This window comes from Dendrobates tinctorius, unplaced genomic scaffold (genome assembly GCF_039654945.1).
Source record: "Dendrobates tinctorius isolate UK_male_01 unplaced genomic scaffold, ASM3965494v1 ptg000114l, whole genome shotgun sequence".
Taxonomy (NCBI): domain Eukaryota; kingdom Metazoa; phylum Chordata; class Amphibia; order Anura; family Dendrobatidae; genus Dendrobates; species Dendrobates tinctorius.
The window spans coordinates 13,675,621-13,700,269 of record NW_027361782.1 but is presented as its reverse complement, the minus strand read 5'-3'; the positions used below and the strand labels follow the sequence as shown (position 1 = coordinate 13,700,269).

General features: G+C 41.9%; 1 long non-coding RNA gene across 1 annotated transcript in view; it reads left to right on the top strand.

Moving 5' to 3' along the window:
• LOC141101102 (uncharacterized) overlaps positions 1-24,649 on the top strand; it is a 117,364-nt gene that overhangs the window by 74,277 nt on the left and 18,438 nt on the right. The window contains exon 2 of the long non-coding RNA XR_012234889.1: positions 19,178-19,313. This is a non-coding gene — a long non-coding RNA (uncharacterized lncRNA). The remainder of the gene's footprint in view (positions 1-19,177; positions 19,314-24,649) is intronic.

The following is a 24,649-nucleotide window of genomic DNA, read 5'->3' as shown; positions in this document are numbered from 1 at the left end:
CAATTGAAGACGGGGAAGCTCTGGGAATGGGGTCTAACACTGATAAAAATGGGGACTGCTGCTTACAGGAGTACCGGTCGGGTGGTGGTGACTCCCATTCAGATGGTGACGACAGTGGCAAGGAGTGCAGTAAGACTGACTCAGGTCTAAATGACAAGTCTGCCCGTCGCCGGGGACGTAAAAGGCGGAAAGGGGCTGAACAAATGGCTCCCTCTGAGAAGAGGGATAGGGAGGAGACAGATCTATCAACAGCTGGCGACGGAGTGTTTAAAGGTGAAAGATTTACAGGCCGAAATAAAGACAATTAAAGAGCAGATCGTACAAGAAAAGGATCTGAGACAAACGGCTGAGCACAGAGTGGATGACCTGGAGAAGGAAGTCTCTGTTCTCAGAGGTCACCTATCAGCATGTCAAACCATGAACCAGGCCATATTGAAAGATATGGAGATGCTCAGATAGGCCCAAGAGAAGCATCAGCAGGAGCTTCTCCAGAGAGAGGATGAGCATCGCTGCCTGGCAGAGGAGCGGGATACAGCTCTTCAGGAGCTCAAGATAGAGAAGGAGGCTAATTCCCAGCTCCAGAAACACACAGTTTATGGGGAAATCAAACTGTCACACTCTCTCGGTTCGAGTGCAATGAAGGAAAGTGAGCTGGAGAGACTGACCAGAGAAGGGGCCTCCATGGAGGTAGAAATCCCGCAGAGGAAGGGCCCCGCAGGTGGACACATAAGGGAGGTCAATGTCTTGGAAAACTGTGCTGTCTCTCAGGACAAGAAGGTCCAATAGTATGCTCAAGAAGGCGAGACTCCGGGTTTCAAATGCATAATAGAGATACCCGAAGACATGTGAGAAGTGTGTGCTTGTGTGGATGTGCATGAGGTCTTTAAAAAGGCAGTAAAAGCATCCAGTGTGGACTGGGCCTCCAAAACGAACCAGTTGGTGATACTGGCGGATAGCGAGGTCACAGAGAAGCGGGTAGCTGTCCTGAGGGATATGCATTTGTAGTGTCTCCGCTAGTGTTGAGCATTCCGATACCGCAAGTATCGGGTATCGGCCGATACTTGCTGTATCGGAATTCCGATACCGACATCCGATATTTTTTCAATATCGGGCATCGGCATCGGAATCGGAAGTTCAAAGTTGATTGACAGCCGAAATGACGTCATCATGATGCGCGGTGTGTGCGCATCATGATGCGCCGTCATTTCGGGCCTTCCGGGGGTCTCTGCCGGCCTGCCGGGGGGCTGTGCCGGCCTGCCGGGGGGCTGTGTGGACTGCCCGGGGTCTGTACCGGCCTGCCGGGGGGCTGTGCCGGCCTGCCGGTGGTCTGTGCACCCTGTGGGGGTCTGTACCGGCCTGCCGGGGGGCTGTGCCGGCCTGCCGGGGGGCTGTGCTGATGTCCGGGGGTCTGTGCAAGCATCGTCCGATGGGACTACAAGTCCCATCTGGCGATGCCTGCTACCATGACAGTGATTGACACATTAGCCAATGATGGGACAGTAGTAGTCTCATCATCCGGCTAATGTGTTAAATGTTTAAGAAAAAAAAAAAATACTACATGCATACTACATACATACTACATGCTACATACATACCACAAATATACTACATGCATGCTACATACATACTACATGCTACATACATACTACATGCATGCTACATACATACTACATACATACTACATGCATGCTACATACATACTACATGCTACATACATGCTACATACATACTACATACATACTACATACATACTACATGCATGCTACATACATACTACATGCTACATACATACTACATGCTACATACATACTACATACATACTACATGCATGCTACATACATACTACATGCTACATACATACCACATATATACTACATGCATGCTACATACTACATGCTACATACATACCACATATATACTACATACATACTACATGCATGCTACATACATACTACATGCTACATATATACTACATACATACTACATATATACTACATGCATGCTACATACATACTACATGCTACATACATACTACATACATACTACATGCATGCTACATACATACTACATACATACTACATGCATGCTACATACATACTACATATATACTACATGCATGCTACATACATACTACTTGCTACATACATACTACATACATACTACATGCATGCTACATATATACTACATGCTACATATATACTACATACATACTACATATATACTACATGCATGCTACGTACATACTACATGCTACATGCATGCTACATACATACTACATGCATGCTACATACATACTACATGCTACATGCATGCTACATACATACTACATGCATGCTACACACATACTACATACTACATACATACATGCATGCTACATACAATACATTCATACAATACATACATAGACATACAGTACATATAACATAGAGTAACATACTTATCAATACTTGTCACATTGTTCCCCGAAGCCATTGTCTTTTACGGAATAAATATTAACATAACAAACCACAAAAATACTCACCCATGATCCGAAGCAGTCCACGAGTGTGTCCCACGATGATCTTGGGTAGAGAACTGCAGCATCAGCTGATGCTGCCGCTCTCTACGGGCTGCAGGAATCCAATGACGGAAGGTAGGTATCCTTCCGCACTGTATTCCTCCGCCACTTAAAAAAAAAAAAAGTCCCTAGTCTCACTTTATGGTAAAAATTTCCCACACAGCTTTTACCATAAAGTGAGACTAGGGACTTTTTTTTTTTAAGTGGCGGAGGAATACAGTGCGGAAGGATACCTACCTTCCGTCATTGGATTCCTGCAGCCCGTAGAGAGCGGCAGCATCAGCAGATGCTGCAGTTCTCTACCCAAGATCGTCGTGGGACACACTCGTGGACTGCTTCGGATCATGGGTGAGTATTTTTGTGGTTTGTTATGTTAATATTTATTCCGTAAAAGACTATGGCTTCGGGGAACAATGTGACAAGTATTGGTAAGCATGTTACTCTATGTTATATGTATTATATGTCTATGTATGTATTGTATGAATGTATTGTATGTAGCATGCATGTAGTATGTATGTAGCATGTATGTAGCATGTAGCATGCATGTAGTATGTATGTAGTATGTATGTAGCATGTAGTATGTATGTAGCATGTATGTAGTATGTATGTAGCATGTAGTATGTATGTAGCATGTAGTATGTATGTAGCATGTATGTAGTATGTATGTAGTATGTATGTAGCATGCATGTAGTATATATGTAGTATGTATGTAGTATGTATGTAGTATGTATGTAGCATGTATGTAGTATATATGTAGTATGTATGTAGCATGTAGTATGTATGTAGTATGTATGTAGCATGCATGTAGTATATATGTAGTATGTATGTAGTATATATGTGGTATGTATGTAGCATGTAGTATGTATGTAGTATGTATGTAGAATATATGTTGCATGTAGTATGTATGTAGCATGCATGTAGTATATATGTAGTATGTAGCATGTATGTAGCATGCATGTAGTATATATGTAGCATGTAGTATGTATGTAGCATGCATGTAGTATGTATGTAGCATGCATGTAGTATATATGTAGTATGTATGTAATATGTATGTAGCATGCATGTAGTATATATGTACTATGTATGTAGCATGCAGTATGTATGTAGCATGCATGTAGTATGTATGTAGTATGTATGTAGTATTTTTTTTTTTTTTTTTTACATTTAACACATTAGCCGGATGATGGGACTACTACTGTCCCATCATTGGCTAATGTGTCAATCACTGTCATGGTAGCAGGCATCGCCCGATGGGACTTGTAGTCCCATCGGACGATGCCTGCACGGACCCCCTGACATCAGCGCAGCCCCCCGGCAGGCCGGCACAGCCCCCCGGCAGGCCGGTACAGACCCCGGGCAGTCCGCACAGCCCACCGGCAGGTCGGCAGAGACCCCCGGAAGGCCCGTACAGACCCCCAAGAGGCTGTACAAGGGCAGGAAAGGGTTTTTCCAATTCCGATACCGGAAGTCTCATCGACTTGAATGGGACTTCCGGTATCAGCATCGGCGATACCGATACTTTTTTTAAAGATCGGCCGATCCATTCCGATCCGATATTTTGAAGTATCGGACGGTATCGCTCAACTCTAGTCTCCGCACGAAACAGAGGAACATGGTGGGTAATATGAAAGCCGCTTGACATGTGGAGCTTGCGAGGGAAGCTCACAATCGACTGGGCTTGGTTGAAGACAATCCAGGGATTGGAGAAGCAGGAAGCTCATCTGCATATTTCCGGTGCATTCTTGCAAGAGGAGAAGAGTCGCCTTAAGCTGATCGATCGCTGGGACTTGCCGGGTTTCGCTGTTTGAGGACATCGCAAAACCAGGGATTGGAGAAGCAGGAAGCTCATCTGCATATTTCCGGTGCATTCTGGGAAGAGAAGAGTCGCCTTAAGCTGATCGATCGCTGGGACTTGCCGCGTCTCGCTGTGTGAGGACATCGCAAAACCAGGGATTGGAGAAGCAGGAAGCTCATCTGCATATTTCCGGTGCATTCTGGGAAGAGGAGAAGAGTCGCCTTAAGCTGATCGATCGCTGGGACTTGCCGGGTCTCGCTGTTTGAGGACATTGCAAAACCAGGGATTGGAGAAGCAGGAAGCTCATCTGCATATTTCCGGTGCATTCTGGGAAGAGAAGAGTCGCCTTAACCTGATCGATCGCTGGGACTTGCCAGGTCTCGCTGTTTGAGGACATTGCCAAACCAGGGATTGGAGAAGCAGGAAGCTCATCTGCATATTTCCGGTGCATTCTGGGAAGAGGAGAAGAGTCGCCTTAAGCTGATCGATCGCTGGGACTTGCCGGGTCTCGCTGTTTGAGGACATCGCAAAACCAGGGATTGGAGAAGCAGGAAGCAGGAAGCACCCATGATAGCCTGCATCAGCAATATGGAAGAGAAGAAAATCCACATGGTCACCTGCAACACATGCTACATGTTTACGGATCTTCCGACCCAAAAACTCAACTTTACCTGTCAGAAGTGCAAACTTGTTGTCCTCTTAGAGGAAAAGGTGCAGGGACTGGAAGAAAGAATAGCAACATTGAAGGTAATTAAAGAACATGAGGACTTCTTGGATGAAGCAGAAGCAACCATTCAGGATTTGGAAAGTGAGAAAAGCTTCAGAGCACATACAGAGGCTGAAAAGTGGAGCCATGTGATGAAAAGAAGCAAACGGATCAAGTGGTCATCACCACCCACACAGCTTAGCAACCAATATGAAGCCCTCATGCTGGAGAACGAAAATGGCACAGCTCAGGATGATACCGTATCTACAAGAGAAGACACACTATCAACAAAAGTTACTCTGTCAACAAAAGCGGAAACAAATGACACTCAAAAACACTCACGAGCAACAAACAGTGTGTCCAGAAAGAAAAGAAGAGTGGTAATTGTGGGCAACTCACTACTAAGAGGCACGGAGGCAACTATCTGCAGGCCGGACATAACCGCACGGGAAGTATGCTGCCTCCCAGGAGCAAAAATCAAGGATGAGGCCAACAGGATACCAACTATCCTCAAATCCAAGGGCGACTACCCTTTCCTACTGATACATGTAGGCAAAAATGACACGGCAAGAAATTACCTACCAACTATCTGCGAAGACTTTGAAATTCCGGGGAAGAAAATAAAGGAACGGAACGTACAGGTTGTTTTCTCATCAATCCTCCCAGTCGATGGCCATGGCATCAGAAGATGGAATAGGATACTAGAGGTGAACAACTGGCTACGACGGTGGTGCAGGCAGCAAGGATTTGGATTCTTGGACCATGGCGTGAATTACCTCTACGATGGACTTCTCGCAAGAGATGGGATACACCTCACAAAACCTGGGAAACACACATTTGCCAGAAGACTTGCCACACTCATCAGGAGGGCTTTAAACTAGCAGAAGAGGGGATGGGAGGAAAAAAACAGCAGACAAGAACATGCAGCAGAAGGACATACTAATCAAGGATACTAGATGTGGTAAAGAGGACCCAAGACAGGGTACTCAGAAGGAAGCTAAGAAAAATGAAGCAAAACTTCTTTCCTGCATGCTGACCAATGCAAGAAGCCTAACCAATAAGATTGAAGATCTGTAGTTAGGAAAAATACGACATAGTAGGAATAACTGAGACATGGTTAGACGACAGCTATAACTGGGCGGCTAACTTGCAAGGATATGATTTGTTTAGGAGGGATCGTAAAAAAAGGAAAGGGGGTGGAGTCTGTCTATATATAAAGTCCACTTTAAAGCCCACAAGAGAGAAATGAAGAGGTGGAGTCTCTATGGGTGGAGATACAAGGAGAGAAAAGTAATAAAATCCTCATAGGGGTTTGTTATAAGCCACCAAATATAACAGAAACCACTGAAAATGTATTATTGAAATAAATAGACAAAGCAGCAAATCACAATGAGGTGATTATTATGGGGGACTTCAACTACCCCGACATAGACTGGGAAACTGAAACCTACGTATCTCAGAAAGGAAACCAATTTCTGTCAGTAACCAAGGATAATTATCTGTCACAACTTGTGCAGGGCCCAACTAGAGGGAAAGCCCGTCTGGAGTTAATTTTAAGCAACAGGCCAGATAGAATAACAGAAGTACGAGTCGATGGGCACTTAGGGAACAGTGACCACAATATAATACAATTCCACTTGTACTTCAGTAAGGTGCCCTGGAAGGGGGTTATGAAAACGCTGAATTTCAGGAAAGCAAAGTTTGATCAGCTTAGAGAGGACCTTCGCCGAATTGATTGGGACAATGTCCTCAAAAATTGGAGCACAGAAAATAAATGGGAAATATTTAAATCAGTTTTACACACCCACTGCGAGCTAGCCATACCGTACAGAAAAAAAAGGGCTAGGAACAGGAGAACACCAATGTGGCTAAATAAGGATGTAAAAAGGGCAATAAATAACAAGAACAAGGCATTTAGGAAGCTAAAACAAGAAGGCAATGAAGAAGCATTAAAAAGTTATAGAGAAAAAAATAAAATGTGTAAAAAACAAATATATTTAGAAAAAGTGGAAACTGAGAGACTCATTGCTAAGGAAAGTAAAACAAACCCCAAACTATTCTTTAATTATATAAACAGTAAAAAGATTAAAATTGATGGTGTCGGCCCTTTAAAGAACAATGAGGGTGAAATCATAGAGAGCGATGAGGGAAAAGCACATGTTTAAAATACTTTTTTCTCAACAATGTTCACACAGGAAAAGGATTTGCCAGGGGAAATGCAGAGTAATAATGTAAACTCCCCATTAAGTATTACCTGCCTAACCCAGGAAGAAGTGCAGAACCGCCTTAGTAAGATTGAAATTGACAAATCACCAGGCCCTGATGGCATTCACCCTCGGGTATTAAGGGAGTTAAGCAATGTGATAGACAGGCCTCTATTCCTTATATTTAAAGACTCTATAGAAACAGGGTCTGTTCCTTTTGATTGGCGGCAAGCAAATGTGGTACCAATATTCAAAAAGGAGTGTAAAAGGGAACCTGGAAACTATAGGCAGCTAAGCTTAATGTCTGTTGTGGGTAAAATTTTTGAAGGGTTTCTAAGGGATACCATTATGGAATATCTCAATGTTAATAAATGTTTAACTCCATATTAACATGGACTTATGAAGGATCGCTCCTGTCAAACTAACCTGATCAGCTTCTATGAGGATGTAAGCTCTCATAAGGACCAAGGAGAATCATTGGATGTCATTTATCTCGACTTCTCTAAAGCATTTGACACTGTCCCACATAAAAGATTGGTAAGTAAGATGAGAAAGCTTTGGCTAGGGGAAAATGTGTGTAGATGGGTAGGTAGCTGGCTTAGTGATAGAAAACAAAGAGTGGTTATTAATGGTGCATACTCAGATTGGGCCAGGGTTACTAGTGGGGTACCACAGGGTTCTGTATTGGGCCCCCTACTATTTAATATATTTATTAATGATCTAGTGGATGGCTTACACAGTAAAATATCAGTATTTGCAGATTATACAAAACTATGTAAGGTAGTTAACTCAAAGGAGGACAGTTTGCAACTACAGACAGATTTGAGTAAATTGGAGAATTGGGCTGAAAAATGGCAAATGAGGTTTAACACAGATAAGTGTAAGGTTATGCACATGGAAAGGAGAAAAAGATGCTATAATTACTTACTAAATGGGAAACTGCTGGGGAAATCAGACAGGGAAAAAGACTTAGGCATCTTAGTCAATAAGAAGCTAAATTGGAGTGCCCAGTGTCAGGCAGCTGCCACCAAAGCAAATAGGGTCATGGGATGCATTAGAAGAGGTCTGGGGACACGAAATGAAAACATAATTCTCCCTCTGTACAAATCACTCATCAGACCACACTTGGAGTATTATGTGCAATTTTGGACGCCAGTGCTCAAGAAAGACATTACTGAACTTGAATGGGTTCAAAGGCGGGCTACTAAAATGATAAATGGAGATGGTTCACTACAATACCCAGAAAGGTTATCAAAATTAGGTCTATTTACTCTAGAAAAGAGAAGACTTAGGGGAGACTTAATATATATGTACAAGTATATCAGAGGGCAATACAGAGATCTCATCAATGAACTGTACCAAGGACTGTGACAAGAACAAGGGAGCATTCTCTTTGTTTGGAGGAAAGACAATTTCTGCACCAGCATAGAAGAGGGTTATTCATGGTAAGAGCAGTGAGGCTCTGGAATTCTCTTCCTGAGGAAGTGGTGATGGCCAACTCACTGAATGAATTTAAGAAAGGAATGGATGCTTTTCTTGTGAGTAACAGTATAGAAGGTTACGAATAACAGAATATTATAGGTAGATGGTTGACCCAGCTTAGGGTAAGGAATTTTTTTTCCCTATGGAGAAAATTGGCTTCTACTCTGTGGGTTTTTTGACTTCCCCAGGATCAACAATGCAGAACAGCTGCACTAAAAATAGGCTGAACTAGATGGACATAAGGTCTTCCTTCAGCCTTCAAAAATATGTTACTATGTATTCCAGTATCTAGAAATCTGGTGGGGAAAGTCATTGGAAGACTTGAGGAGGTGATGCAAGAGCTCGTGGATGAATCCGGTGTGGTGAGAGTGAGGATTCCACCGGATGGTGAAGTCTGGGTAGCAGATGAAGATGGCATGGTTCCTTTCGTTGTTGTTGGCTCAGTGGAAAGCATTGGGAACCTTCGCATGCTCCTGGAATATCGAGTGACGTACCTACAAGAGGTAGAGCAGCTGATCCGGAAAAAAATGCAGATTAAGGTACAGCTACAGGAGTTGGAAAGGAAATGGCGACTGCTTCTGGCCTGGGATATGGAGAGACGAGGGGCTTCTCTTGAGATGGGCAGTATGTCATCTGAAACAAAGGGGACTAGAGGGGGCAACTCCTGTTAAATCAAGCCCAAGGCAGACATACTGACCGCTGGGGGCAGGGGTGGTCTAACAAAGAGGTGATGCGGAATAATGCCCAAACCCAACTGAGACGGTCCTCTTGACTTGCGGAGCAAGGTGACATGGGTGACCGGTCTCGAGGCCCTGGGTGTGTGACAAATGTTCAACCCCACAAGTTTGAACAGGGGGGTATGTAATGTAGTGACTAACATCCCCCGTAATCCGAACCTCGCACCTCCGTCTCCAAGACTTCTGTCGTGCTGCTCCAGCTCTCTGGAATGCACTTCCCCAGACGATCAGACTGATACCTAGCCCTGACCTATTCAAGCGCGCTTTGAAAACCCATCTCTTCAAAGAAGCCTATCACATCAACTACTCAGCAAGCTAACTTTGCCCTGTTCCCTCCTTCCAAATATTATTCTGAATCTGCACCCTACTATTCATCTGTCTCCACACCCTTCATGCACATGATAACTGCACTTGATACTTGTCTATTGCGCTTAAACACACGGGCTGATGACCGGATCATGCAGCTTTATATGAAAATCCCTATTATAATTGCCAGACCTGAATTAACAAGCATTTCTCACCTACTGTGTCCCCCCATTTCCTTGTAGATTGTAAGCTTGCGAGCAGGGACCTCACTCCTAATGTCATTGTTTGAATTGTCTTAACTTGTATTGAATTTATTGTCTGTACATGTCCCCGCTTAATTGTAAAGTGCTGCGGAATATGTTGGCGCTATATAAATAAAAATTATTATTATTATTATTATTAGTGACCCTTGTGACAGCTAGGGGGCGCTATGTGGGGTCCCCAGGTCATGCATACAGGCATTCCCTCTGTGGTGATGCAGAAACAGTGACTGGCAGGGTTGTGAATGGCCGATATATGTCACAGGGATGGATGCTCCCTGAAATTCAACCCGGAGTGTTTTATTATTAGTGCACGTGAGCACTAATATAACGATTAGTGCACCTGAGTCCGGGTGGCGGGTAGCTATGACAGATGGGAGGGTCAGGCAACCCATATTACCTCACCTTTGGGTGAGGGTGCAGGCTATACCCCTGTTTTCCTTCAGGACCTGCAGGTATTTTCAGGACCTGCCGTGAGGTCATGACCAGATGACCAGCCATGTGATCCATACCTCACCTGGGGGTGGGGTTACAGCCTACATAATGAAGGTGTGTTTAGCATGAGAGAGTGTTGGGAGTCTGGTTTGTGCACAGACTTCCATGTGTCCAGGTGGGACACTACAGGGTTGTTTGTGACCTTGAAGGTAGAAGGCCTCCTGTGAGTGTGGCTCCAGGCCAACCCTGCTTGCTGGATATCGCACAGCCTGGGGAAGCAGTGCTGGCTTTCCTGAACCAGAGGAACAAGGTCTGTGAGATACCTCCAGAGTGGATGGTCGGACAACCGTGAGTGGCACTGACCTCGGTCAGTAAGAGATTGTACTGTCCTATGGAACAGAGTGTTTAACGGACATGGCCCTGGCCTGTGTGTGAACAGGGTCTGAGGGAGCAAAGCCCTGTTTATGGACATTATTTTATGTTGCCGGACCTAAAGGCTGACTACTCTGTGTTTGTGCTGCTGGGGATAAGGAGCAATAAACCCAGGAGAACTTTTAAGGAAATTGAGTCTTCCTGTATATTATAGCGCTGCCAAGCGGGCATTCCCCAATGCACTCAGTGAGCGCTGCCTTACAAATATTATAACAAGCTTCGTAGCAGTGTGCAAGTTGCAATATGATTCATCCCTAATATCTGCAGCTTTTGCATTTTTCGGTGCATTACGTGTTAGCGAGTTGTTGCCGCGGTCAAAAGCAGCGTCAGAAGGCGGATTGATCAATGACGACATAGTCATATGTAATGACGCGCTCTGCACATCGGTGTGCGTAAATCCAAATGCGATCCCACCGGTAAGGGCATGCGGGGCCTAGTTAATTCATCAGATGGCCCAGTATGCCCAATAAAATAGTCAAATGCTAAGGGGTTTTAAGACACACTAGCTGATTTTATCTCTCTCATAGAGATGGGTCCCCTCTCACCAAGTACCAGTTTCAGGTGATTTTTAAGCAGTGCTTAGAAAAAAACGGCGCTAATCTCAAGGAATATGGGACATATTCTTTCCGTATCGGGGTGGCAACAGAAGCAGCTAAGGCAGGATTAGCAGAAGATTTTCCCGGAAATGTTAAACATTGTTAAAACGGCCGAACCGCTGGTTATTTTGGTGTTACACGCTGGTGGCAATGACCTGGTTAAAAGGAAAAGTGCTGAACTTGGTACGGTGATGTCAACAGACATTGAGCGTTTTACCTGCATGTTACCAGATATGGTATTGGTGTGGTCGGAAATAGTGCCACGAGCTGTCTGGCATGGAGCAAGGGACGCAAAAGTCATAGAGCATTCAAGAAGAAAGATCAACACGTGGATGGCAATATTTGTAAAAGGAAAATATGGCATTGTGGTTCGCCACCACCAGCTGAAAGGAGATAAGGCAGCATTATTAAGATCGGATGGAGTTCACCTTACCGACATTGGGCTCGACATATTTTTATCCGGCTTGCAGGATGGAGTCGAGCAGGCACTAAGGTTGTTTGGTGGGGGTCAGAGTCCTGTGCAGGACATACACATGATCCTCCGTGACGGAAGTCGTGGAGTAAGGCAAAGGTTTGTGACCGCTCATTGGCCGGCTCGCATGTCGGTAGGGGACAGGGCCTACAGCGATGAGACTTTACGAAATGTAATTGCTTTTTTCTGCCTAAGTAATTAATAAGCTCTAGCCTACCAGTTTCATCCCACCCAGGCCTGTCTGTGTTTCATTGGGGGATTTGTGGGAGGGGTAAAGGCACTGTTTAAGACACAGGTCTACGTAGTCTGGTAGGCACAGTACTAATTCAGGAATGTGCCTCTGACTGTGGAGCCCCTTAGAATTAAAATCAGAGGGAACATAGTTCAGTGCCAATTCCCCCCTGCCCCCTGGTGATGCATTAAGTGGGATGCCCAAATGACCAATGGGGTTAAAGGGAAAAGGGCATCTGGCCACACCTCCAAGGGTTAAATCCAGGATCCAAGGGTCAGCCCCCTCTTTCCGCCTCCGGCTGACCCTTGGAAGCTGTTGTCCCACCCTCCCTCCCTTATATGTTCAACTCTATGTTTTATATCGTATAAATAAATATTTAAAAAAGAAAAAAACATATATACATACAATTGTTGATATTAAGTCACAGCGGAAGTGGAGTAAGGCAAAGGTTTGTGACCGCTCCTTGGCCAGCTCGCATGTCGGTAGGGGTCAGGGCCTACGGCGATGAGACGTTACGAAGTGTAATTACCTTTCTCTGCCTATGTAATTAATAAACTGTGACCGACCAGTTTCAACCCACCCAGGCCTGTCTGTGTTTCATTGGGGGGTTTGCAGGAGGGGGGAAGGCACTGTTTAAGACACACGGGTCTATGCAGTCAGATTACCTCAGCGGCGCTCCAGGAGGATGACCTCAGCAGCACCATATAAACATAATCTCACCAGCCTGTAACGTGGTGTTGGGTGGTAGCCATAGGTGAGGTACTAGTGCTTCACAAAGTGGTCTGCTACATGAAAATCGGGGTCCTGGCTGGGTGTGTGGAGTTTAGCTATGATAATGATACACTTTTACAAACCACATGATGCTATTGTTTTTGGCCTGCCAGAACCAAATGTTCCAAAGTTCAATGAGAGAGACTAGAGTTCTTAAATAGACATGTTTTTACTGAACAATAACTTTTGAGGAACTATGTACGGCAGGCATTCATCTTCATGGACATTTCTGTCATGACATGCAACATTATTACACACTTCTATCTCCCTGTCCTGGACTCACTCTAGCTTTCCATTTTCACTTTTTTCTGCCTCAGCACAGCCCAGAACACTATCCCGGGGGCAGTACATTCCAGCAAGCAAGAGTCCTATACTTCTACCGGCTGTTCTTATCCTACTCCTCTTAGGAGAGTTTTCTATGCCACTTAGGAGATACGGCTCTTCTTTAACCATGGGCATAATGCTGCTCTGACAACACAGGATGAGGGTAAAACAGTGTAGTAATACTTTATTGAACCACAAAACAGGCAGATAGCATGTAGAACAGTCCCAGCACAATACCCCATACCCCAGGATGGTGCACATTACTGAGTCTCACCCTTCCGCTGACTTGCCGGAATAAAAGCAGCTGTTACTTCAGACCTTCCAGGGCCGATTCCCCCACCTGTGGCACGCACACAGAGAGAAAGTAGCGACAAACTTAGGAAGATGACAGTCTATTCAGGTACAAGACAAGTTGACCTGAGGTCACAACCTGGCTTCTCCGAACAGCTTCATGGAGCAATGCGACCAGCGGACTCCATTCCTGAGTTTCACAAACTTATCCATGGTTCAGCGATGGTCAATGGAGCAGATCTGTATTTTTCTAGCTGCGGCAGTGGTCCACTAAGGCCTGTTTCACATTTCCATTTGTTGCCATCAGTCAAAATCCGCCATTTTCCCAAAAAAAGGATCCGCCATTTTTTTGGCGGATCTGTTTTTTCCCATTGACTTGCATTAGCAGCGGATTTTGACGGATGGTAATCCGTTGGATCTGTTTTTTGACGGATCCACCATAATTTTGGCGTCCGCTGACTTGAGTTGACATACAATGAAACTTTTTCTGCTGCGTCAGCATAGCGGATAGCAACGGATCCACCGCTATCCGCCATTCGTTGTAATGGTCGCCTATGGGTGGCGGATCCCTTGGCAACCGTTTTTTGACAGAATCCGGCAACGGATCCAATTTTTGACACTGAGCATGCCCGGGAGAATTTCCTTGCCAGAAATTTAACCCCAAACTCCGCTCTGGCAGCGGAAAATCTCTTCTCTCTCTCTCTCTCTCACACTCTCTCCTTTTCCAGAGTCATTTCACTTTAAATTTCATCACCTTGGCACCAAAAACGGATCCGTCAAAAAACGGATCCTGTGTAATCTGTTTGTGCCACAACAGAAACGGATCCGTTTTTTCACACTCTGGCGGATTTTGACTGACGTAAAAAAACTGAAGTGTGAAACAGGCCTAAGCTGGCATCCTGTAGAAAGACAAATCTGTGTCCCTTGTCATAAAGGCATGGTGTCTTGGCTACTGAAATGTAGAGTCTCCCTGTTCCTTTTAATCTCTGGATCTCTTGGGTTTCTTTCTGTCTCAAACAGAGGCATACAGCTTCTTTTTATAGTTACCAAGTGTCCTTCATTCAGTATTCACAGATAACAGGAAGAATAGTGATTCAATCAAGTCACATTATTTGATTATTTAATCTATTTGCATAGTTTTTCCTCCTCTATTTTAAAAGTCAGCAATCGACAATGTGTTATCAGCATATCAGACATCAGAGACCATGCATGAAAGAAGAGTCAGTATTTCAGACTTTTGACCAACTGAAGAAAAAAAGCATAAATTCAAAAGTAAACATATACAGCTCTGGCAAAAATTAAGAGACCACTGCACAGTTTTATAAAAATCAGCTTCTCTACATGCCTGACAGCCAATCCTTTCCAGTGTCAGTTGAATTCCAACCAGAGCACACCTCATTCTACTTAATGTGCTTCTGATTAGGTGATCACCTGAGCCAAATCTTATTTAACGAAGGAAAGTATAAAAAACCCTGCTGTGGTGTTCACAATCCTCTTGCAATAAGACAAGCTGGATTTCAAAACAAGTGCTAGTAATATCCCAAAAGTAATAGGAATTAAAAAATAACTTTTAACCATGCCAAAAGGAGTTGAAATGAAAAGTCTTGAGTGAGGAAAAGAAGGGGTCAATTCTGGCTTTACTAGCAGAGGGATACAGTGAGAGTCATACTGCCTCCATCCTTAAAATTTTTAAGACGGCAGTCCATTACAACAAGGTCAAGTAGCAGACATTGGGGACAACAAAGCCACAGACCGGCAAAGGGCAAAAACGACTCTCCACTGACCGGGATGACTGTCATCTTATTTGAATGTCACTCATCAACTGCAGGATGACATCAAGTGACCTACAAAAGGAATGGCATATTGCAGCTGAGGTGAAGTGCACGGCAAGAACAGTTCGTAACAGGCTCCTTGAGGCAGGGTTCAAGTCATGTAAAGCTATAAAAAAAGCCTTTCATCAATGAGAAGCAAAGGAGAGCCAGGCTGAAGTTTGCCACCAAAGACAATAAGGATTGGACCATAGAGGACTGAAGTTAAGGTAATCTTCTCTGATGAGTCTAATTTTCAGCTTTGCCCAACACCTGGTCATCTAATGGTTAGACGGAGACCTGGAGAGGCAAATAAGCCACAGTGCCTTGCACACACTGTTAAATTTGGTGGAGGATTGGTGATGATCTGGGGATGCTTCAGCAAGGCTCGAATTGAGCAAGTTAATGTTTGCAAAGGACGTATGAATCAAGCCGCATACAAACTTATCCTGGAAAAACAGTTGATTCCTTCTGCTCATGCAATGTTCCCCAACTCTGAGGACTGGTTTTTCCAGCAGGGCAATGCGTCATGCCACACAGCTAGGTCAATCAATGTGTGGATGAAGGAACACCACATCAAATCCCTGTCATGGCCAGCCCAATCTGTAGATTCGAACCCCATTGAAAACCTCTGAAATGTAATCAAGAGGAAGGTGCATAGTGACAAGCCATCAAATGAAGAACTGCTTAAATTTTTGTACCAGGAGTGACATACGGTCACCCAAAAGCAGTGTGAGAGACTAGTGGAGAGCATGGCAAGACGCATGAAAGTTGTGATTAAAAATCATGGTTATTCCACAAAATATTGATTTCTAAACTCTTCCTGAGTTAAAACATTAGTATTGTTGTTTATAAATGACTATGAACTTGTTTTCTTAACATTATTTGAGGTCTGCAAGCACTGCATTTTTTTGTTATTTTGACCATTTCTCATCTTCTGAAAATAAATACAAAATTTATTGCTTGAAAATTTGGAGACATGTTTTCAGTAGTTTATAGAATAAGATAATTTAAATTTTACTCAAAAATATACCTAATGAATATACCAAAATTAGTCCATAAACACATATATACTGGCACTTCTCGAGAATTATAAACACAATCTTCGAACTTATATATTAAAAGTTAGCCAAAAAAAATGTAGAGATACAAAGGACAATAAAAAAATCATTTTTATTAATGAATATTAAAAAATTATATAAAAATAAACAATAATGCCCAGTAGGAGGCACTAAACCGCCTAACTATAGCCAATGTCACATAAAGGTACCGTAAGGATTAGATCCTGAAGTAAAATACTAGAATACAAACCATTTGTGGAAATGTTGCAATATTTAAAAGTACATACTAAGAATGCCAAAATTCCGTGAGAAGTGTACAAAAGTGTATAATCACAGCAGTAACATGACAAAAGAAATGTCTAAGTACCTGTGATAATCAAAACCTAAAACTACACTGAAAATAGGCTGCAGGTAAAAAAAGGAAATTAAACGCAATCAAATGGTAACTGTACCTGAAGCATATGATATAAGTGACAAAGATGGGGCGGTCTCCTCACCCCAACGTGCGTTTTGCATCGAGCTTCTTCCGGGGGTGTGTCCATGTGGTGGGCGGTGTATGTTTAAATAGTACCGATAACCATTTAGAGAGCGCAAAGAACAACAAGAGCGTGAACGGCTTGGTGACGTCTCTGCATGATGTCAGTGGCGCATGCGCAGATCTACATCGCCGTATGGAAATCACTACCAGTGATGCGCTCTGTGGAACCATAAGCAGTAATGCTAGAGGCACAATAATAGAGCACTCCCGGAAGTGAACGGCAGTGATGAAGCAGCGCAAGTGCACAATCATGCAGAGAGACGTGCCGTGATAAAAAGTGAAAATGTGAACCTGCACTTAATGCCACAAAATATACAGCACCCAAAAAGAAAAATCTTGTGAAAAATGTTATAAATAATTAATTAATAATTTTTTATAAAAATCACAAAGTGCAATATTAAATCTAGTGCTCAATTAGAGCTAATATTCTTTTATGGGAAAAATAATATTTTTATTATTAAGATAGCAAAGTGCAATATTATATAGGAGTGCCTAATATAAAAAGTGCTAAAAAGGCTAATCATCTTTCGATATCATAATATAAATTATGCTAAAATGTACATAATGTGCAATAACATAAGGGGGATAATAATTTTGATAATTACACAACAACTCTCTAAATACGCTCAGAAAATAATTCTTTCATAGAGGAAAATATTACTCATTGACTTAAACTGTTATATAAGCATGCTCCAATCTAAACATAAATTACATCCATAATAAGGTAGTCTCAATAGATTATTGTTGTTTAGACTATTGTTGTTTAGCCATATCAATTTAGTAATGCAAAAAATACATTATAGAAGGACACAAATTCCTATAGCATACAAAAAAATTACATTATAGAAGGACACAAATTCCTATAGCATATAGCAGTCCATTTTCAATGGTACAAAATACAATCCATCAAAAAGAGTTATATCAGCATGCTGTAGTCCATTGTAATTAGGAACTTCCCTCAAAAGGAATTATCTAAGCATGCTTTAGTCCACTGTAATAGGAACCTCAAAAAAAAGGAAAAGTGAACTTCAGCAGAATATAGTCCTTAATGGTTAAAAACCGCAAAAAGACAGGGACCAAAACGATGTATCTAATAGTTCTCCAAGACAGAAGACAACTGAGACCAACCAACAGTCAAAAATTATGAAAACCTCCATGATAAGGCTCAATCTAAATCAGAAAGGAAAAAATAATTAAAAAAGTAAAATACATAATAATAACCCACCCACCCCATAAAAAGTTGCCAAATACAAGGAGACTAAAAAAAAAGAGGAAAACCCCAAACTTTCGTAGAGGCCAAATGGACTCATGGTGCCCAAACGATAAATCCATTGGCTTTCTTTTTGAGCAAGGACTCTGCCTAAGTCCCCACCCCTAATGTCCAAAGAAGCCAAATCAATCCCTTTAACTACTAAGCCTTTGGCATTGCATTGGTGATAACGTTTAAAATGCCTTGACAAGGTTTTTAAACCAGAATCATCCATCACACTTTTGGCCTTCTCAATGTCCCTCACATGTTCACGGGTTCTAATTTTGAGTTCACGTGTGGTAAGACATATATAGATCTTACCACACAGACATTGGGCATGATAAATAACCCCATGTGAGGAACAATTGATGTGCTTTCTGATCTGAAATGTTCTGGATCCATTCTGGTTAGAAAAGGTATAAGACTTAATCAAATTCAAGCAATCCTTACAAATGCCACAAGGAAAAAAAACGGGTTTACCCAGATTATTTCTCAATTTCTTTTTATTCTCAGTCAATACATAGTGACTGTGCATCAAAATGTCTTTCAAATTTTTAGATCTTCTGTCTACAAAGGCAGGGGCAGCCGGAAGCAGTTCCTTCAAAGTAGGATCAAAAAGAAGGGTATGCCAATGTTTGCATATGATATTTGTTAAGCCCTTCCATTGGCAGTTAAAGGTAGAGATAAATTGTACCACATTGGAGTTTGTAGAGTTCTTTTTGTCTACCGATTGTTCATAGAGGAGTTGATCTCTATTAGTTCTTGAAGCTCTGAAGTATCCACGTTTGATGGATCTCATACTATTGCCTCTCTCCACAAATCTTCTAGAAAGGTCCTCTGATTGTCTTTCAAATGTTTGAACATCAGAACATATTCTTTTTATCTGAAGGAACTGACCAATTGGTATTCCATTTATCATAGATCTTGGATGTGAAGATTGTGCCAATAAAAAAGAGTTAGTCGCTGTTGGCTTACGAAACACATCTGTCTTTAGACGACCATCTGGGGAGGCAATAATATGGATATCCAGAATTCCAAACTTCTTCCATATTTGAAGGTAAGTTTCACATTAACGTCATTTTAGTTCAGCCTATTGAAGAGAGCACATAGATCATCACTGGAACCTTCCCAAATGAAGAGGATATCATCAATATACCTCATCCAGTTAAGGACTTAGGCCATACCCTGGATGAGGTCATTCTGGAAAATGCTCTGTTCCCATGCGCTAAAAACTAATTGGCGTAGGCAGGGGCACATGAAACCCCCATTGCTGTACATTTAACTGTAAAAAAATTTCCCCATTAAAAGTAAAAATGTTATGATTAAGAAGAAATTCCAGTAGCAATAGAATCAGGTCAGCAATGGGAGGATCAATGTTACTAGAGCTTAAAAATAACTTTACCGCCACCAAACCATCTTGATGTTTGATCGAAGTGTAAAGGGACTCCACATCTGCCGTTACCAGCAACATGTTGTTATCTAATTGTAATTGATCAATTCTCTGTAAGGCAGATGTGGTGTCCCTCACAAATGAAGGCAATTCCGCGGCCAAAGGTTTAAGAAAAAAATCTACAATATCAGAGATGGTTTCACATAGGCTACCTGCCACGATGGGATGTCCCGTGGATCCACTGAATTCTTGTGCAATTTAGGGATGAGATAAAAAGTAGCCAGTTTTGGATGAAAATTGCGTATATTATCCAATAATTTCTTGGAAATAATACCTCGGGAAAAAGCATCCTCTAATAGACTAACCAATTTAGCCTGGAAGGAAGACATGGGGCTAAATGTAAGTTTACGGTAGCATTTGGTATCTTCAAGTAGTACATTAGCCTATTTCTCATACATTTTAGTAGGCCAAATGACCAGATTGCCGCCGCTTTAAACACAACGTCCTCCCAAGACTTAAGTTCCTCCAAAGTATTTTTTTCTTTTCTAGTAAGATTAGATTCACCATCTTTGATTTTACACAAAGCTTCAATATCTCTAGTCACTAATTGAGTGAATATCTCAATGGTTGGGCAAATACCCAGTGCTGGAAATTTTTTGGACTTATCGAACAAATGGCTAGGAATTGTACTTACCTGTGTAGTTGAATTTTCTTCTTCAAGGGATCTTAAAATCTCTAGAGCATCAATCTCCTCTTTGGTAGTAAAAATGTCGTTGCTTTGAGTTTTGAAGTGTAATTTTTTTAATAACAGTTTCCGTGAGAACAGATGTGTGTCTTTCACCGCTGTAAATGAATCAATATATGAGGAAGGTGAGAAGGTCAAACTCTTTTCCAATAAATTCAATTGAGTAATAGATAATACATGTTGAGATAGATTAAATACCTTGAAGTGATCTTTCCCTTTACGTCCCTGCTGAGGTTTATTAAACATATCAGGGAAACTTCTCCTTTGATTGGTATTCCTAAGGGAAAATCCCTTCTGAGTTCACCATCACTAAGGGACACATTACTCTCTGCCCCTGAAGCAGAAGTTTCTGAGGGTTCACGTGACCTTTGTTTCAGTGGCAAATGTTTTTTCTGTTGCCGTTTATATATCTTTTCAGTTTCATAATCAGTGGTACTGTATCACGTTGAAATTTCTTTAATTTACTGAGACTCACCTCCTCATCCCACTTAGCTGAATCTTCTTCTAGTTCTTTGAGCCATTTATCAACATTTTCTCTCGCTCTCAGTACTATTAAAACATACACCGCCCTCCACATGGACATGCCCCCGGAAGAAGCTAGGTGCGAAACGCGTGTTGAGGTGAGGAGGCCACCCCATCTTTGTCACTTATATCATACGCTTCAGGCACAGTTAGCATTTGATTGCATTTAATTTCCTTTTTTCACCTGCAGGCTATTTTCAGTGTAGTTTTAGGTTTTGATTATCACAGGTACTTAGACATTTCTTTTGTCATGTTACTGCTGTAATTATACACTTTTGTACACTTCTCACTGAATGTTGTCATTCTTAGTATGTACTTTTAAATATTGCATCATTTGCACAACTGGTTTGTATTCTAGTATTTTACTTCGGGATCTAATCCTTACAGTACCTTTATGTGACATTGGCTATAATTAGGTTGTTGAGAGCCTCCTACTCGGCATTATTGTTTATTTATTTTTAAATAATTTTTTAATATTCATTAATAAAAATGATTTTTTTATTGTCCTTTGGATCTCTTCATTTTTTTCGGCTAATTTTTAATATATAAGTCCGAAGATTGTGTGTTCAAAAATATACCTATAAAGAGAAAATTGAGACAAACTGAAAATTTTGCTGTGGTCTCTTAATTTTTGCCAGAGCTGTAGATAACAGTCTATTATAGATAGCAGTCTATTTTTCTTGGCTTGCTGAAAGTAGACGTCTGGTGAATTAAGATGCAATACCACATGTGTCCTCATATCCAGTATAGCCACTACCTAGCTCTTCGCTTTATTGACACCTCTAGACCACCACACAGGGCATTTTCTCTTTGTCTTGCTTATACTTCCTTCTCCATCACATTATCCGACTGCCAGACAGCACCAGCTGTGTTTAATTAAACTGATAGGACTTGATTCGTAAAAGCACACACCGATCTATATAAGACCTCACAGCTAACAGTGTATTTCAGACCAAATGAGAATCATGAGGTCAAAGGAACTGTCCAAGGAGCTCAGAGACAGAATTGTGACAAGGCACAGATCTGGCCAAGGTTACAAAAGAATTTCTACAGTAGTTGAGGTTTCTAAGAGCACAGTAGCCTCTATAATTCTTAAATGGAAAAAGTTTGGGACAACCAGAAGTCTTCCTAGACCTGGCCATCCAGCCAAGCTGAGCAATCATGGGAGAAGAGCCTTGATGAGAGGTAAATTAGAACCCCAAGATCACTGTGGCTGAGCTCCACAGATGCAGTAGGGAGATGGGAGAAAGTTCCACAAAGTCAACTATCACTGCAGCCCTCCACCAGTCAGGCCTTTATGGCTGAGTGGCCCGGCAGAAGCCTCTCCTCAGTGCTAGACATATGAAAACCCACATAGAGTTTGCTAAAAAAAACACACGAAGGACTCCCAGACTATGAGAAGTAAGATTCTCAGGTCTAATGAGATGAAGATAGAACTTTTTGGTGATAATTCTAAGCGGTATGTGAGGAGGAAATCAGGCACTGCTCATCACCTGCCCAATACAATCACAACAGTGAAACATGGTGGTGGCAGCATCATGATATGGGGGTGCTTTTTAGCTGCAGGGACAGGACGACTGCTTGCAATTGAAGGAAACATGAATGCGGCCAAGCACAGCAATATTCTGGATGAAAACCTCCTCCACAGTGCTCTGGACCTCAGACTTTGCCGAAGGTTCTCCTTCCAACAAGACAATGTGTGACCATTCTTGACTGTCCCAGCCAGAGCCCTGACCTAAACCCAATTGAGCATCTCTGGAGAGACTTGAAAATGGCTGTCCACCAACGTTCACCATCCAATCTGATGGAACTGGAGAGGATCTGCAAGGAAGAATGGCAGAGGATCCCCAAATCCGGGTGTGAAAAACTTGTTGCATCATTCCCAAGAAGACTCATGGCTTTACTAGCTCAAAAGGGTGCTTCTACTCAATACTGAGCAAAGGGTCTGAATGCTTATGACCATGTGATATTTCAGTTTTTCTTTTTTAATAAATTTGCAAAAATTTCTACATTTCTGGGTTTTTTTCAGTCCAGATGAGGTGCCGAGTGTACTTTAATGCGAAAAAAATGAACTTTTTTGAATTTACCAAATGGCTGCAATGAAACAAACAGTGACAAATTTAAAGGGATCTGATTACTTTCCGTACCCCCTGTACCATAGCAATTTGATCTCTCTTTTTTATGCATTATCCCATTTTTACGCATATTTTCGTGCAGGATCCCAGATTTTCTTTACTAAAAAAATAGAGTGATACTTCTAATCTGCACCAAAAGTATAACAAAAAAGGGGAAAATAATAATAATCACATCCAATTATCCACCACCCTCAGATCCTTCAAATGGAACCTGAAAACCCATCTCTTCAGGAAAGCTTACAGACTGCAATAACCATTCTGCCACCTCACCACCACCAGAGCTGCTGCACCCCCGACCTTCTGTCTCTTCCCCACTATCCCGTAGAATGTAAGTCGGCAAGGACAGGGTCCTCTCCCCTCTGTACCAGTCTGTCATTGTAAATTTGTTTACTGTAAACTATATCTATAACTTTGTATGTATCCTCTTCTCATGTACAGCACCATGGAATTAATGGTGCTATATAAATAATAATAATAATATTAATAAAAAGTGCATAAAAAAGCAGAAAAAGAGTAATTCAATAGTCTTTAAATGCATAGAAGGTGCGAGATTTCAAGAAATCACATCCATTTTCCTAGAACTGTTAAAGCACCACTTCAATGTTTGTTTTTCACTGCTGGAGTGGCACTTTAAACCTAAGCCCCCTGCCTCTGGTCACATACTCACCCTCCGGCGGTTTCATAGTTTTTAGTGCCTCTCTGGTCCTGAGGTGCAATCTTGTGAGAGCAGCTTCTAGCTGGCCGGAAGTCAGAAGTTACAAGCGCAATGCAACTCTATGAGAGACAGAACCAGGCCAGAGAGAAGCTAGAGAGAGGTCAGAGTGAAGCTAGGTCAAAGCCAGAGAGAGGCCAGATAGAAACCAGAAAAAGGCTCTCATAGACTTGTATTGTAAATTGACCTCCGAGCAGCTTCATGAAATAAAGGAGCTGGTCACTTTTCACCGGATGAAAACACTGAAAGATGAGTATCAGACAGGAGACTTAAATTTAAAGTAGCACTCCAGTGGTGCCAAAAAAAAAGACACGCTGGAATGGCTCTTTAACCCCTTTACCACCAAGGGTGGTTTTGCATGTTAATGACCAGGCCAATTTTTGCAATTCTGACCACTGTCCCTTTATGAGGTAATAACTCTGGAACGCTTCCATGGATCCCGGTGATTCTGACAATGTTTTCTTGTGACATATTGTACTTTTATGATAGTGGTAAAATTTCATTGATATAACTTGCAATTATTTGTGAAAAAAAATGAAATTTTGCAAAACTTTCGCAATTTTCCAACTTTGAATTTTCATGCCCTTAAATCACAGAGATATGGCACACAAAACACTTAATAAATAACATTTCACATATGTTTACTTTACATCAGCACAATTTTGGAACCAACTTTTCTTTTTGTTAGGAAGTTATAATGGTTAAACTTTGACCAGTGATTTCTCATTTTTACAACACCATTTTTTTAGGGACTACATCATATTTGAAGTCACTTTGAGGGGTCTATATGATAGAAAATACCCAAAAGTGAACCATTCTAAAAACTGCACCCTTCAAGGTGCTCAAAACCCCATTCAAGAAGTTTATTAACCCTTCAGGTGCTTCACAG